Genomic DNA, 16740 nt, shown 5'->3' with positions numbered 1-16740 from the left:
TTTTATTTATTTTAACAAACGAAATAGTACAATGATAGAAATGATATTACATTTGGACAACACATTAAGAAAATGGTTTAAAAGACTCAACATGGACTCAAACTAAAACATGACTATTATATGAAAAGTTCTAACAATTATGACTATACTTCACTCCACAATCTTTTGCTTTCAATCACTGGAACATCTGCTCAGGGTGGGGCTTGACTCGGCTGACCCCCTAATATATGGTACATCCTCTCTAACTCTACTGCAAGATGACAGGCAAAAGTAGGCGCATGCTCCAAAAACCTCTCATAATCCATCCCCTGGCAGTTCACATAACTTTGAGAGGTATAAACGGCCAAATCATGGATTTGTGCTCTGAAATCTTGGAGATTCTGATCTTGATTTTGTAATTGTTGTTGGCGAGTGAAGGATATATCTCTTATGTGTCCCTCGCGATCTAAAGCCTACTCCAATTGAGCCCGAAGTCTGGCCTGCTCGAGTCTTGCCTGTGCTCTCTCCCTATCAATATCTGCATGCTAATGTTCTCTGTTGTACCTTCTCATTTCTTCCAATTGTGCATGGAGCTGAGCCTTTGAATGTATCCAATGATCCTTCTCTTTTTTCGAATTGAGCCATTTCTTCTTCAAATCTTATTACTTGGTGTTCTTTACTAGATTTGGCCTTCTCATTTAACTGTATGATTTTTTCCTTAGCTTTGTCTGACGCCTTTTCGGTTTTTGCCAAAATGGAGTCATAATCTTGCATCCGTTCCATCAGATTGGCAATGATTTTCTGATCTTTCCAACTTCTCACTGGCGCTTCAGAGGCTTTCTTCATCTGTTGAAACTGAGCGCGGAGAGTTTTATTCTCGCAAATCAGACTCTTCTTTTCACCTTCTGCTTCTTGTGCTTGTAAGTTTTTCTCAAAATTGAGGTTCCTCAGGCTTTCTTCTAAGGCATGAATAGTTGCTTTGTACCCCTTTTCCTTTTCACCCCAACCTAACCGTTCTTGGATTTTGTCATCAAAGGCTTGGATATGTGGTCTTTTTATGGGCCTTCTGGGATCGGGTTCTGGTGCATCATCCACACGAGATCTTTTCTCAAACCACCTAGCATAACCTGGATCTAACTCACTTTTCGCAGGATCTGGAACTTGGGTATCATCTTTCAAGTATAGACAACTATTCCAAATTAGCTGGATTAAAGCCTCAGGGAGTGTGGCTTCGGGGTGTAGCTCAATCACTTGCACACTCAAATCTTCATCATCAGGCACCACTTGGTATCTCCCTAGCTGTCTTAGAACTCTCTGTGGTGCATACGGCTGGGCACTCTTCAAACCCAACAACATCAAATAACTCTTTAAGACCGACATGTATATTACCTCTTTTACCGGGAGCCATCCCAAAGTCCACTCAATGTGACTTGCAATTAAAGATCTTAGGTGGGATATCCAGGCTTCCACCCCTTCTGGAGATTTATAATCTTTTATTCTTTCTTCATAACTCTTAATGAAATTGTCTCTTCTATGACCATATTGCATGAACTTGGGGTGATGTCGAAGATGTTCAGTCAACCACATTTGCAACAAAATATTGCACCCTTCGAAGAATTTTGCTCCGGACTTACACAAAGTCAATGCCCGATAAATGTCTGAGAGAATGATCGGGGCAAGAGTGTGATGCTCTTTGGTAGTGAGGACTTGTACGACTCTGGCTATGCGAATATCAATCGTCCGCTCTTTGTTTGGGAAGACCATGATTCCCAGAAAAGCCACTATGAAAGCGAAACGACGGTGAATCTACCAGGTGTCCTTGCTTTGTTTGTTAGTAAGGCCCTTTTCATGAATTTCAAACCCATCCGGCTTTCCGAGCCTTGAATATAGGAAGTTGAAAGAACAACACCCTTTAACAACGTTGCTTTTACTGATTTGATTACTGATATTCAGAAGACCAAAGAATCGGTGTACAGAGGGGGCCTTTGGGAATATGAGATTCTGGTTTCTCAAATCTCCATCAAAATCGGAATATCCAGCTATTTCTTCTAAAGTGGGAGTACGCTCAAAATCAGAGAAGCGAAAGACATTGTGAACAGGGTCCCAAAAAGTCACTAGTACCGCAATCAAATCATCGCGTGGTTTAACTTTCATAATATCTGTGAGAGCTCCCAAATACTTAGTGACCCATTCCTAACCATCTCCTCCTAATTCATACCACCACATCTGAAGCTGAAATAGAAACTCATCTACATCTGTGAATGGTGGGTTCTGGATAGTGCTCATTTTGTACCTATGAGTGATTTTAATTTTTTTAAAAAAATCAAGACTCATTTTGACGCAAAAATCATCACTATTTCTAAAAAATTCATAAAAATATCTTGCTTTATCAATATGGCCTTTCATCACTTCGATGAAGAATATTTAAAGGCTGTATTTGCTAACCGGCCAGAAATTTTGAAAAATGACCAAAGGCGGTTGTTCTTGCAAAAATGGCCTTCCGGCACCCTTTTGGGGATATTTGGCAAAATTTTGGACAAGAATGGCATCGCCTTATTTATGGCAAAACAATGACATTTATGTACCCACAGTTTTGTGATTATTAATTTTTCATTTATTTCTTTTTTTTTCAAAAATAGCTGGGCCCGATGTGAGTTGCCTACGTATCTCACATCCGGTGAAAATCAAACTTATGTAGTTCGTAATAAAAAAGACCACTCTTAAAAGAAACACAAAATTTTCTTCTTTTTTTTTTAAAAAAAAAAATTCGGCAGAATTTCAATATATTTTGGAAATTGTTTTTTCAAAAACAGACAATTTTCTCTCTCGGTTCTCACATTGATTTTCCTTCTCTAACTTTCTCCCTATAAGTCGGTCAACATGCAAATCCAAAACCAATGAATGCACAAGTAGCAATTAAGATGCATCAGGATGGTCTTTTCGTTTCGGGTACACCTGTCCTAGACAGACCCATCCCCTGTGTTGAATCTCCAAAGTCAAATGCACATGATGCAATCAAATGTTCCTACTAGGGATCCGGCATGAAGCTGAGTTATTCTAAGTGTAAAACCTGGGGTATATTGTTCTAAACCCGACTTACCCAAGCGGACAGCTCGAGCCGAAGTGGAGGCAACGTATCGGGAGTACGAAAGTCTACCCGGCCTAGTTACTTGACCCAACTTCATTCTATTTGGTATGACTTCTAAAAGAAAGGTGGGCCACACGCACGTGTGCACCATAAATTCAGAAGACTCAGAAAGAGGAACGGTTTCGTAACAGTTTATATACAGTTCACCAATATCGAAGCGGTAAAAAGCAACACTTAGCACATTAGGCCCAATCATGTAAATAAAATTAGATTAACAAATAAAGCCAATATAACAATTATTCTAAGCTCGAATTCTGAACCCTGAACCAGAAGTTCTGGGTTCTCTTCCCCAGCAGAGTCGCCAGAGCTGTCACACCTCTTTTTTACACACCCGAGGGGTATTTGGAGAGTTTTTCCAATTTAAGTGACATTATTCGAAATGGGATTATTTTATTTATTTTCAGAGTCGCCACTTGGGATAATTTTATAGTGTCCCAAGTCACCGGTTTAAAATCCCGAGTCGAGGAAGTTTGACTTTCCTTTTGAAGTCTGCGAACTAGAAATTCTGAATAAGGAATTCTGTTAACCCGAGGGAAGGTGTTAGGCACCCCCAGATACCGTGGTTCTAGCACGATTGCTTAGCAGTTTATACTTGGCTTAAATTGTTTAACTACTCATTTTTAAAACCTATGTGCGATTATCTTTTTACCGCTTTTAAATTACTTGAATTATTCGTAATCAAAGAAATGAGTTACGCGTACGTATACTCTTTTATTTTGGCGCATTAAAAATCACGTCACGTGAACGTGTCCATAATTAATTAATGCTTTATTAATTATTAAAGAAAATTTTGATCGAAGTTGCCAGAATACATACCTCGATTTTTTTAGAATGGAATTCGTAATTATGTTACGCGAACGTATACATAATCACAATAATATATTAAATCGCCTTTTCATTGTTGTCGTTAGGACCAATTCAATCCTAATACAAAATACTATTCTAAAATAAGGAAAGAATTGCCTAAATTTCCGGGTAATCGAAAGTTGTGCGCACGGAATGAAGTATGTTATATTATACCACAAAAAGGACATGTAACAAACAAACAAAAAAGAAACACGGCTCTAATATGATTCAACAATTGTACCATATCATAAAAAGGTTAGGCACTAAGAAAATAAGGCATTATTCAGTGTTTTAACTAACACAATAAAATGATATAAATGTTAGTACTATAAATTTGCTTTCTTCTTTTTATTCTAAAAAAAATCAAAACTAAAAGCAAAGACCCACTTTCAAAAGTAGGAGCAATCAATGAATAAAAATAAAAAAATACTTTGTACTGATCTGCAAATCATATTACAAATATTACAAGGTGAAATGAAAGCATTATGTATATAGGACCACAACAACACCTGACATGGAGTATAATAGTCAAAAGCAAAGCAAAAGCAAAAGTAAAAGGTGCTATTATTTTAGCCGCTTTTAATATTTCGGGAAAAATTCAAAATTATTTAAAACACATCGTAAGCCACGCTACATAAATGCACCAGCGGTTTGCAACACATTTTATCTAACGTTGTTGAGATTTGGATTTGGGTCACATAAATGCGCACCCGAGTTTAGGAAGGTAAATTATTAAAATAACGCACCTAAAGCCACTACGCACTTTCAACTTTGCGAGGGCCATGAAAAATTCGCTAAATGACGCGCCTCAATTTCTAAGGATAAAAATATTAATTAAGCGAGGGCCACGGATTATGATTGAAAATTATATTCTATGTACTAAATAATAAAAAGAATCTATGACTGTAGCTTCTTAAACGTTCCATCCACAAGCAGTATATATTTTCCAAAATTTTCTCATATATATCCTTGTAAAGCTAATAATCATTAGTATTATTATTATCCAATCATCATTCAATATTTATGCTTTCATAAAGCAAAAACCAAAACCAGTAACGAAAACACTTTCCATGCAAATCCAATTTTATAAATTGTTGTAAGACAATATCTATTTTTTGCCTACTTTTTGTTCGTTTACAATGTATACTATCATAACAAAAGACCAACTGAAAAACATTACTTAACAACCATTTAGCAATAGCAAACTTTACACAGAATGTCTCCCATAATTATGCACCCAATGTCATGTCCTCAGAATATGAAACTAGAATAACTAATGGTCTAACTGTTCGATGAGTTCTTGCCTTTTAACAATGAAGTCCTCATTGCTCACATAAACAACACACAAACTATATATATAAAAAAATCTCCAAATAAGATAAACTAACAGGATATAACGCTAATTAACAGTAATTCAAACCCAACAAATTAATCTTACATGAATTTATATTAGAGCCAACAACTTATAACATCCAACAAAATAAATGACTAATGAAGCATGATATAACTTGTTAAATCAATTCGCTTGCAAATATGCCAAACTAGTCACGAACATGAAAACATGAGAAGGGAAGAAAGTGATTGAAACAGACCTTTTAATAGTTGATATATAATCTTCAATACATAAGGAGTTATGAACTGCTAAGCTCTCGCACAAACAGACCACGACCGAGACCCAAACAGAGAAACTCGACGCCGACCCCGAACTCAGCTCTCGGAGCTGCTGCATTTTTGCTATTTATTTTTAGCTGAATATGGTGGAAGATAGGAGGATTTCATGGTGGCATTTGAGAGGGGAAACAACGGCTAAAGAAGGAGTAGGTGCTTTAGACTTACAGATCCAAATAGAGATGTGAGGAAAAGGTCCCCTTGTGATGGAAATGGCACCCAAATTTTTTAAATGTATTTGTTGTGTGTTTGTGAAGTTTTGTATGAGTGAGTCTAGGTGTAAATGAAATAAATAAAGTTCTATCTAATCAAGATTGAAGAAGAGCCGAAAGAAGATGATGGGAGGGGATCGGCACTATTTTTTGTCATTCTTCAGAGAGCGTCGTTGCTCTTTTTTTGGAAGGGAATGGGTCTCAAATCTGATATCCTCTCTTCTTTCCAAATGTAAGTGAATTATATATATAATGTGTGCAGATGAATTTTGATTATGTTGGAAAAGAAGATTTGTGTGGGATCATGCGTTGAAAAAGTGTCAAACAAAAATTGGTGGGTATCATTTTTAAATCGTGAGTGTGCACTATAATGTGAAAGAATGGAGTGTGAGTTTGAGGACATTGAATTGAATGGGGTGTGAGTGTGAAGTCATTGAATTGTATGGAGTGTGCAAGTGGTGAGATAATGAATGAGGGTGGTCAAATATTAGAGTGAATTTGCATGAATGTGTACTGTGTATGCTTTTTCTTAAAAAAAAATAACGTGAGGTTCCAGAAGTTTGTTAAAGAAAAAGAACAAAAATAAAATAAAAAAAAAACTAACTGGACCTTTGTTTCTTGAACTTGGTAGGAGAAAATTTTGAAATATCAAAATATAACTAGTTAATTAAATTAAAAGAAAATAACACAGAAACTTTGCACAGTAACGAAAAGTTTGAGAAAAGCAAAAATACTACGTATTAACCACTTATACTACGTACATCTTAATTTAAACCCATGTGACATTTTCTTTTGTCTATTTTTTTCAATTTTATCAAATTTAAGATAAACTAAAATTAACTAATAATGGAAAGTATTTTTTTAATTATTATTTCTAATAGAAAATAAAGTAAAAGAGTCAAAATGAGTTGAAATAGCTATATTATGCCTAAATTAAATATTTACATGCTAACATATAAAAATATTGGGGAGAGTCAAAAATCACATGTCTACAACCGCCATTGCATGGCCGGTATTGTTCCTACCCTTCGGGTTTACTACCGTGTCACTAGGTAGTGCCCTCTTAGGGCGAGTGTTCAAAGATTGCGAAATCTTGCCAAGTTGAACCTCTAGATTGCGAATAGAAGTATTATGGGATGCCAATTGGGCATCAGAGTCGGTGTTCTTTTTTATCATTTGTTCATACATCGACTCAGTCCTTCCCATCTCATTGTTTGACGAACTTGGACCTTGGGACGGAAAAAGAGGCGGATTTTTAGGTTGTTGAAACATTAGAGGCCTTTGAAAACCTGGCCCCCGATTACCTTGATTACCATTATTCCAACCTTCTTGGTTGTTGTTGCCACCAGAATTGTTGTTGTAGGCCCCAGTTTTGATTGTTGTTCCCCCAATTGTTGGAATTGTTGTTGTTATTGTTCCAATTTCCTTGGCCTTGGTTGCCCCAATTCTGATTATTCCCTTGCGATCTCCATTGTTGTTATTGGTTTGGAACATTGCCCTGTTGTCCTTGATAGTTGTTGGCATACAAAACCTCTTCACTTTGCTCACAATACCCATCATCCTGGTTGTAGCCACTACCACCTTGATCCAACTGATCTTGATTGCTTTGCACTTGTTGACTAGACTGTCTCCTCTTGTTGACCAACATGTTTACCCCTTCCATGGCATTTACTTGCCTTGGCGCTTGAACGTGTTGCAATTGGTTCATTGTTGTAGTTAACTCTGCTATTGCTTGGCCATGGTCGTGAAGCTCTTTGTGCAAGTGAATGACAGTGGGATCACCTTGTGGCACATTAGCTCGACTTTGCCAAGCCGAGGAAGTATCTGCCATCTCATCCAAAATCTCACACGCCTCAACATATGGTGTGTTCATAAAGTTTTCCCATGCTAGCTGGTTCAATACGCACTGATTAGTCGTATTAATGCCACGATAGAATTTTGCTGGATCATTGCTTCGGTTATGTCATTGTTCGGACGTTCTTTCACCATCGTCTGATACCTTTCCCAGATCTCATGAAGTGGTTCGTTAGGTTCCTGTTTGAAGGCCAGGATCTCATCTCTCAATGTCGCCATATGTCCTGGCGAGAAAAACTTAGCTATAAACTTGTCGATTAACTCATTCCACGTAGTGATGGAATAGTTGGGAAGTCTTTCGAGCCAGTCCAAAGCTTTCCCTCTAAGTGAGAAAGGGAACAATCTCAATCTCAATGCATCCTCCAACACATTTGTATGTTTGCTTCCCCAGCAGGTATCCAAAAAACCTTTAAGATGTTTATATGTATTCTGATGGGGAGCACCTGTGAAGTACCCTCGTTGCTCCAATAAAGTCAGCATAACATTTGTAATTTGGAAATTGCCCGCCTGGATCCGAGGTGGGACAATTGCACTTGCGTACCCTTTATTTGGAAGCACCCGAGGATCCACTCGTGGAGGAACTAGGGGAGGGTCTGGAATGTTTTCATTGGCCTGGTGGCCTCTTATTTGACCTTGAGGTACTAGAGGCACCTCATCATCACCATTATCATCTACCTCCTCCCTCGGGATAACATTTCCGATAGGATCATTGTTTGTCATTTTGTACCTGAATCGATTAACTCAAACAAGTTAGTAAAACAGAAGGAAAGAAAAACAAGACACACAACTAGTCAGATAGATAGCCAAAACTGTTTAACTCCCCGGCAACGGCGCCAAAAAGTGATCGGTTCCAACCCTATACCACTATAGAATGGCAAGAGTAATCGATGCAGCTTTTACTTGAAAGGTCGGGATCGAATCCACAAAGAGTTAATATTGGTTTGGAATAGTATTTCTATCCAATCTAGCTATGTACATTGTTCTTAGTTATACTTCTAAACATGTTTGGGTTTGTTATATTCTAATTTAATGCTAATGAATGCTTAAATGAATCTAAGTATAATATTTTTGTAAGTGTTTTCTCAATTGGTAAAAAGGCACTAGGGAAGTGACTTACAATCAAGGAAGAAATCAAAGATGGAGATGAAATATAAGCCATAAAAAGTAATTACAGAAGTAAAATATAATATTAATTGCTAAAGATGTTCTAAAATTACTCTACAAAGCAAAAAGCGGCTATTCACGTGCTCTACAAAACAACCGATACCCTAAAAATCTGAAAAAGATCTATTTATACACAACTGAAATTACTGGACAAAAATGTCCCTACGGAGGTTCCGCTGGCAGCGTAAAATTGAGCGCCTCAGTGCTGGGACTTCCGCAGCCGCGCAAAAGCAAGCGCGAATCGCGTTTCTTCTCTTCTGAGCTTGGTCTGGACTTGGTTCCGCTGGGAGCAGAAAATCAACTACCTCAGCGTAGTCTTCAACCGCGACCGCAAAATAAGTTTGCGGACTGAGCTTTCCATCTGAGCCCAAAACTGTTGTCCTCTGATTCTAACTTTCGCCCTCAGCGGAATATAGACCACGACCTCATCAATAATTCCGCTGCCGCGTAATTTCACCGCGGTCAGCGGTGTTTGTTGAGCCCAAAATTGCATTCTCTGAACCTCAATCCGCTGAGAGCGTAATTATGTTCGCCTCAGCGGTTCAACTTCCATGACCGAACTATTTCTTCACTGTTAGCGCTTTTAGCTCAGCTTTGGACTTGTGCAGGTTTCACTTCTTTATGAGCTGGTTAGGACTTTCTTGCCTCATTTTGACCAAACACTACAAACAAGCACACTAAGTTAGTTTTGGGAATACTTCTACACATTTTTTATCCAAAACTTAAGCAAAAAAAGAAGTATAAGCTAGGCTAGAATCCGTAGTTATCAGCATCCCGATCCCACCATATAATGAGTAACCATATGAATATTCACCCTTATTACTCCATATCAATCCACTCTTATTCCTCCTGTTGCAGTGTGCAACCTGATCCCACCCACCCTTATTACTCCTGTTGCGGCGCACAACCCGATCCCACCATATAATAACATTTCATCCTTATTCCTTCTCATTATGTCACCCTTATTCCTCCTGTTGCCGTGTGCAACCCGATCCCACCGTATCAATACCAATCACACAATAAGAATAGGAATGTCACAATTTAACTCAAAATTCTCCATATTATTTACATCTCAAATTAGAACAAATGGGAAGCGGTACAATTATGTAACTCCACCCGAATCATACTACTCAGCGAAACCAATCCAAAGTATACTAATAAACATTGATAACCAGCTTAAACCAATAATATAAAACAATGAAACTACGTGCTATCCAGTATATTTAACAATGAAAACAATATCCAACAGGTAGCAACTGATCATGGAAATATCAATAAGCAAGTAGCAGTTAAGGCAGGGAACAATATATTAAGAACAAGAAGGGAACAATTAAACATATAAATTGGCGGCGCATAGGTACTCATAACCTCACATATACGTCACACACATGGATTTTCACATAGCAAGTAAGTCGGGGATCCCTAATCCCTCGGGTCAAAGTTAGACACAATACTTACCTCAATCCAACGGCCAATTCAAAGCTCAATTACCGTTTTCCCTCTAGTTTCCACCTCCGAACCATTCGCATCTAGTCATAATTAACTTAATAACATCAATTATCGCTAAAGAAATCAATTTTAATGCATAATTATAAGTTTTTCAATATTTTCCTCAAAAAGTCAAAAACCGACCCCAGGTCCGCTTGATCAAAATTCGAAATTCGGACCAAAACCCGATTACCCATTCACCTCGGGCCCGGATATACAATTGGTTTTGGAATCCGATCTCAATTTGAGGTCTAAATCCCTAAATTTCGAAATCCCTAATTTCTACCCAAAAATCCCAATTCTACCATGAAAAACCCTAGATTCTAAGATGAAATCTTGGAAAAAAAGGTAAAAGATTGAAAGAAACTAGTTAAGAATCACTTACTTATGATTTGGGGAAGAAAACGTCTTTGGAAAATCGCCTCTTGTGTTCTAGGTTTTGAAAAATGGGAGAATGAATGAAAAATCCCGTCTAAGTCAAAACTTATCAGCTGCAGATGTCGCATTTGCGACCTGAGCTTTGAATTTACGAAGCTCGCAAATGCGAGAAAAGCATCGCAATTGCGAACCCCTCGCATTCCTGCAGCCTTCGCAAATGCGAAGTTCCAGTCGTAAATGCAAACTTGGACTTCCGCAAATGCAAACTTATTCTTCGCAATTGCGAACTATCCAGTCCCCTCCCATGCTCGCAAATACGAACATTCATCGCAAATGCGAGGCTCATATTAGCTAGACCTCGCATTTGCGAGATCTGCAGATTTGAAGCATACCAACAAGTTTTCTTAAGTCCAAAACACTCCGTAGCCTATCCGAAACTCACCCGAGTCCTCGGGGCTCCAAACCAAACATTCACACAAGTCTTAAAAAATCATACGAACTTGCTCATGCGATCAAATCCCCAAAATAACATGTAGAACTACGAATTTAACACCAAATCACATGAAATTTTTAAGAACACTTTGAATCTCAACCGGATGCCCGCATCACGTCAAATCAATTCCGATTTTTACTCAATTTCACATACATGACTTAAATATTATTTTAAATTTGTATCGGGATCTGGAACTAAAATACGTGCCCGATACCAATGAGATCAAATATTAATCAAATTCTTTAAATCATTAGATTTCCAGACTTACAATTTTTAACAAAAATTCATTACTCGGGCTAGGGACCTCCGAATCCGATTCCGGGCATATGCCCAGGTCCTATATTTCAATACGAACCCATCGGGACTGTCAAAGTACGAGTCCGGATCTGTTTACTCAAAACGTTGACCGAAGTCAACTAAATCCACTTTTAAAGGCAAACATTATTATCATTCTCAAATTTCCACATAAAGCCTTTTTCGAACCGCGCCCGCACTGCATACACAAATCGAGGAGGAATAAAATGAGGTTTTGGAAGACTCGAAACACGGAATCGAGTTCTAAAACATAAGATGGCCTTTTGGGTCATCACAATTAGTCAGTTTCAAAAAGAACGAAATATTTCTACAATTAAAAATAATTCAACTTTAAACTCTTTATTTTACTCATTTTACCCTTAACGAGAAGCTTTTATAACCGCACAAATGTCCTGGCCCCCACAAAGCTTTTACTCTTAAGCTTTTAAGACCACAAGTTTTAAAAGTCTTCTTTTCTCTCTTAAGTTCTGTGCCGAGTGAAACTGTCTCATCTAAATTGTTTATCTAAATTGAAGCTGAGGGATTAATTATAAAGAAAAAAAGTGATAGATATTTTAAACGAACAGGTTTTACTTTAAAAAATAAAAACTAAAATTTCTTAGAAAACGACAGACATATCTACAAATATTAAATACAAAATTTAAAAAATCAAAAAGTGCAACAATGGTAACTCTCGGTAATCATAATCAATTAGTAATTGTATAGAAAGTATCCCAATTCAAATTTTAAGACTCGGTTAGTTATAAAATAAATAAAAATAAAAGTGATAACAATTTTTGGCGGAAGAATTTACTGAAAAATAACTGAAAATTTAAGATGAAAAGGAAAAAAGCGACAAAATATTTTGGAGGGAGAGATTTTATTGGAAAGAATAAAATTAAAAAAAGAAAAGAAAAAAACACACACCAAAAAAATAAAAATCAAGATAATAAAATAAGTAAAAAAGGGCGAGAGGGTTACTAGTAGAATGAATAAAAATAAATAAATAAAATTAAAAGTAAAAATATATATAAAAAATAATTAACAAAAGATAAATAAGAGTGCATAATTTTATTAAAAAGAAAAAATAATGTGAAAAAATAACAACAAAGTATGAAACAAACCAACAAAAAAAAAGTGAAAAAAATAAAGAAAAGAAGGAGAAGGACCTTTGGTGAAGCTTAGGGTGCTATGCTTAGAAAGGAGGGGCATCCTGGTCTTAAAATGTAAAAATTGCACGGAGCGCCCTATTTGGTCGTCCCCATTTAACCTATACCCATTTTTTAAAAAACGTTTAACTTGTACCAAATTCTTAAATAACTTCAGCCCCCTTTCTCCTCCTCCTTCGTTTTCTTCTTCTTCTGAAATAAACAGCTGAAATATGCAAACAAGCAAATTGAAAGAAATGAACTCCATCTCATCACAACTAGATGCCAACAAGGAGTTCTCTCTGATCAGATACCATATTACTCTATAAAACTTCAGTAAAATTATCTAAACAAAATTAAAGTACAGAATATTGTGGAAAAGAATTGGGTAGTCAGCACGATCATTATACAATTTCTGTGTAAAACATAGCGCTTATTTTCTGGTTAATATTGTTTAGTCGTTGACGTGAAAACAACGAAACAGAGAAATAATGCACTTGATTTACAAATAGTTAATTGCATTGTCAATACAACAATTGAAAGAAATGGTTGAATGCTAATAGTTGGTGAAGGCTTCATCAATTGGATCAATGGAGAGGAGCAAATCCAACGGCTTCATATAAGAGTTAATTTTATCCAAGCTTCAGCTCTAGAGCTGAAGTTTCCCAGTCACAACACAGAAACTTCAGCTCTAGAGCTGAAGTTTCCCAGTCACAACACAGAAACTTCAGCTCTAGAGCTGAACTTCAGGCTCAGCTACTAGAATGCTGATGTTTTGCGTGATTGCCTTTGCTACTTCAGCCCCGTGTGCTGAAGTTATGCAAAAAAGCGGGTACACTTGCAATTTTTTTTGCAAAGCGGGCACAAATTAAAATGTGACATAAAAAGCGGGTATAAATGCAAATGCCCTTCTTAAAATCTTCAAAGAGGGCATTTTTATCTTTCTTTTTTTTAAAAAAAAAAAAGAAAAGAAAAGAGGGGGAGCATTTTGGTCATTAAATCTTTAAAAGGGGCTTTAAGTGTCTTTTTCTTATTCTTTTTCTACCACGGGATAGCAAAATAGTTAGGTCTCGCCCTTTGATGAATGAAACTTCTTGCCTCCTATAATTTGTGTAGAACTTTAATGGAATAATTAATAATAATAATAATAATAATAATAATAATAATAATAATAAATACATCATATGATCATTGGCTCAATCCCGAATATAAAATTATTTTAGTCATGACATATTTTTTCACAAGGCTAAGAATAACAAAAGAATATATACTATGAACATCATTTTCAAATGAAGAAGTATCAAGCGAATATGATCTTAATAATATTTTTGTGCATCAGAAAATAAATATAATGTAATTACAAATAATATTAACTATCTTTTTTTATATGATTAAAAATAACGTACAACACACGTAGCAAAAAATTGAGGAAGATTTCGATAGTTTGACCAAACATAAAAGCCTCCTAATTAGCCCTACCCCTCATGGAAGTCAACGTGCCACTCAAAATCCATACAGTGAAAGACCATGCATGGCATGAAAGAAAGGCTTTTGCTTAGAAGTGCAAGAGGGTGGAATTGAGTGTGATGATCTTGGGAATTAGCGAAGCAATGACAAGTTTTACAAAAAGGTTAGAAATAAAGTTACCTTGTGTTTGTTTTTCGCGCTACAGAAATAATAAGTGAAGAGTGATAGCTTTTACCTAAAAGATTATGCGAAGACTGAAGAGGAAAAGGAAAAGAACGAATTGCTGATCCTACAGCGAAAAAAGAAAGCACATTTGACGGTATTACCTTTTTCATTCTAGTAAAATAAATTAATCGAAAGAGCATAAGTTTAGGAAGGTTCTAATTTTCTCTAATGATAATTGATAAATACATTAAATAATTATTATGAAAAAATAAAAATAAGATGAAAACTGAAAAGTATAATATTGTAAACTATTGAAAAAGTTGGAGTTATGAAGCAAAACCTGAGAGAACCGAGAAGGTCTATAAAAATTACTACCTTTTACTTACCAGCACACCAAGATACAAAAGCTCATGCAAACTACTATCAACAATCTCATTTGTTTCTTAAAAACTAAAATTTTAGGATCTGCATGCACCATAGTTAGAGCCTTTAAGGGTTCCAAATGGATAACTTGAGTAGGTTCAAATAAGACATCCAGCGAAATACTCTGAAGGGCTTTGTTGTATACGAAGTGATCATGCATCAAAGATACAATTGAATTGTTTCTGATACAAGACTTATTAACAGAAAGGCTCAGCTTTTTCAATATGGAATAAAATGACTATAAAAGAACTTAGAAGTATCAAAATCCACAGATAAATTTGTTCATTTTCCAATCATATCATCTGCCTTTTCGAAAAAATTTCTGCACATCAATATAAGAATCAGTCAAGTAATTTATGAATATAGGACAAGACTCTAAATAAAGAACCTGTTCCCAACAGTGTTTGGAGAGAGGGTGGGGGCATGCTTAAGATTCAATCAACAACAGTTCACGAACTCTATGCTGACCACTTCTTTTTTCATCATAATCCGCCAGAAACTAGAGATCCAACTTCCATACACCTTATATACCATTGCTGAAAGATTTTGAGCAAACACAAGCTGGAAGCAGACTTTTGGGTTTTGTTCAAATTATAGGGATGCAAGTATACTTGTCGTGGCAAATAGCTCGATTTGCAAAATCAAGTTTGGCAAAAGAACCAAATCAAGAAGCCACCATGCTTCAGATAGAATTCCATTTATTCCAGTGGCATGCAACCATCGTAAGAAAAAGAACAAGATATAACTCTTATAAGATGATTCACAACCCAACCTCAGAATGTCACTGATATTTACTTTAACAACTCGTAGTTCATAAGAAAAGTGGGAAATGTTTCTCCTGGTCTTCAAAAATTAGCAGCGAAGATTATCTGATAGCTGTATCATTAGATTATATCAAAGACTATGAAAATATAAAACAAAGAAAAGATCAAATGATTTCATCCAATCCTACCAAATTTGTCAATGTAATATAAGAAAAGATTAAGAAAGAGAGGAAGGCGTGGAAAATATTCTACCTAGGTAACATAACATGATAATAACCTAAAACTTTCGACTGAAACATTCTTCAAGAATGAAGGCTTGTTAATAATGGAAGGAGCAGCAGTGTAGCCAGATAGAGCATTCAGCATTGCTTATTCACATTAACTTATTTATGCTCTCTCCCAATACTAAGTTTTACACAATCAGTATTCTAGTTAACCATGTAGCAACCACAACATTTTTAGCGTATGTTTGAATGTATCCTTAATTTAACCTAAAGCTTCCAAGTGTGCATGTCCTCACTCTAAACATGCACTGTAACTATAATCCACTACCGGCCCGCAACTTTCATGGCTAAAATGAAGAATTATATATACCTCTGCTAGATTGAAGAATGAAAAATCATACTCCAGGGTCTGGAGGTACTCGCACATGGAAACATGATACACTTTCCTTGATCAACGAATGTGAAAAAGCAAAAAAGTACTCACTGAAATTAAAAGAAAAAAAAAGAATTCATATGAGAGACTTCTTCCTTACAAGAAGAAAAAATTACCTCTCAATTTTGTCCGACGAGTCCCCCTTGCTTCTTTCTTGAGATCACACTTTTATTATGCTTTTAATCTGAAAGTACAAGATGTCTGAAACATTCCAGTAAACCTCTCATGAAGAGTATCTTTTTGATAACTAAGGTCAGGTGATGTTTCTTTTAGTACAGCCAGCAACATGTGCCGGTAATTACAGAGAAAAATACGACCTCTATTGGAGAGAATGCTTTAAAGTTAGATAAGGAAAATGAGCAGAATCAAATAAACAATAGTTTTATGCTTCATGGACTCTTCATTTGCCTTGAAACACCAGTGTCGATCAGTTGGTTATGGGTTATTTGTGTGAATCCTCAAAATACACCAAAAAGCATGCTAAAAATTGAACGTAAATTATTCGTACCTGAGTCCACATACAAAAGGAGACAACAAGACAGAGGAGGAAGATAAGAAAATGCAACAATCTATCCAGTAAGAGCAACTCAGA

Source organism: Nicotiana sylvestris, chromosome 6 (assembly GCF_000393655.2).
Source record: "Nicotiana sylvestris chromosome 6, ASM39365v2, whole genome shotgun sequence".
In the NCBI taxonomy this organism is placed as follows: Eukaryota; Viridiplantae; Streptophyta; class Magnoliopsida; order Solanales; family Solanaceae; genus Nicotiana; species Nicotiana sylvestris.
Note: the sequence above shows the minus strand (reverse complement) of the source record.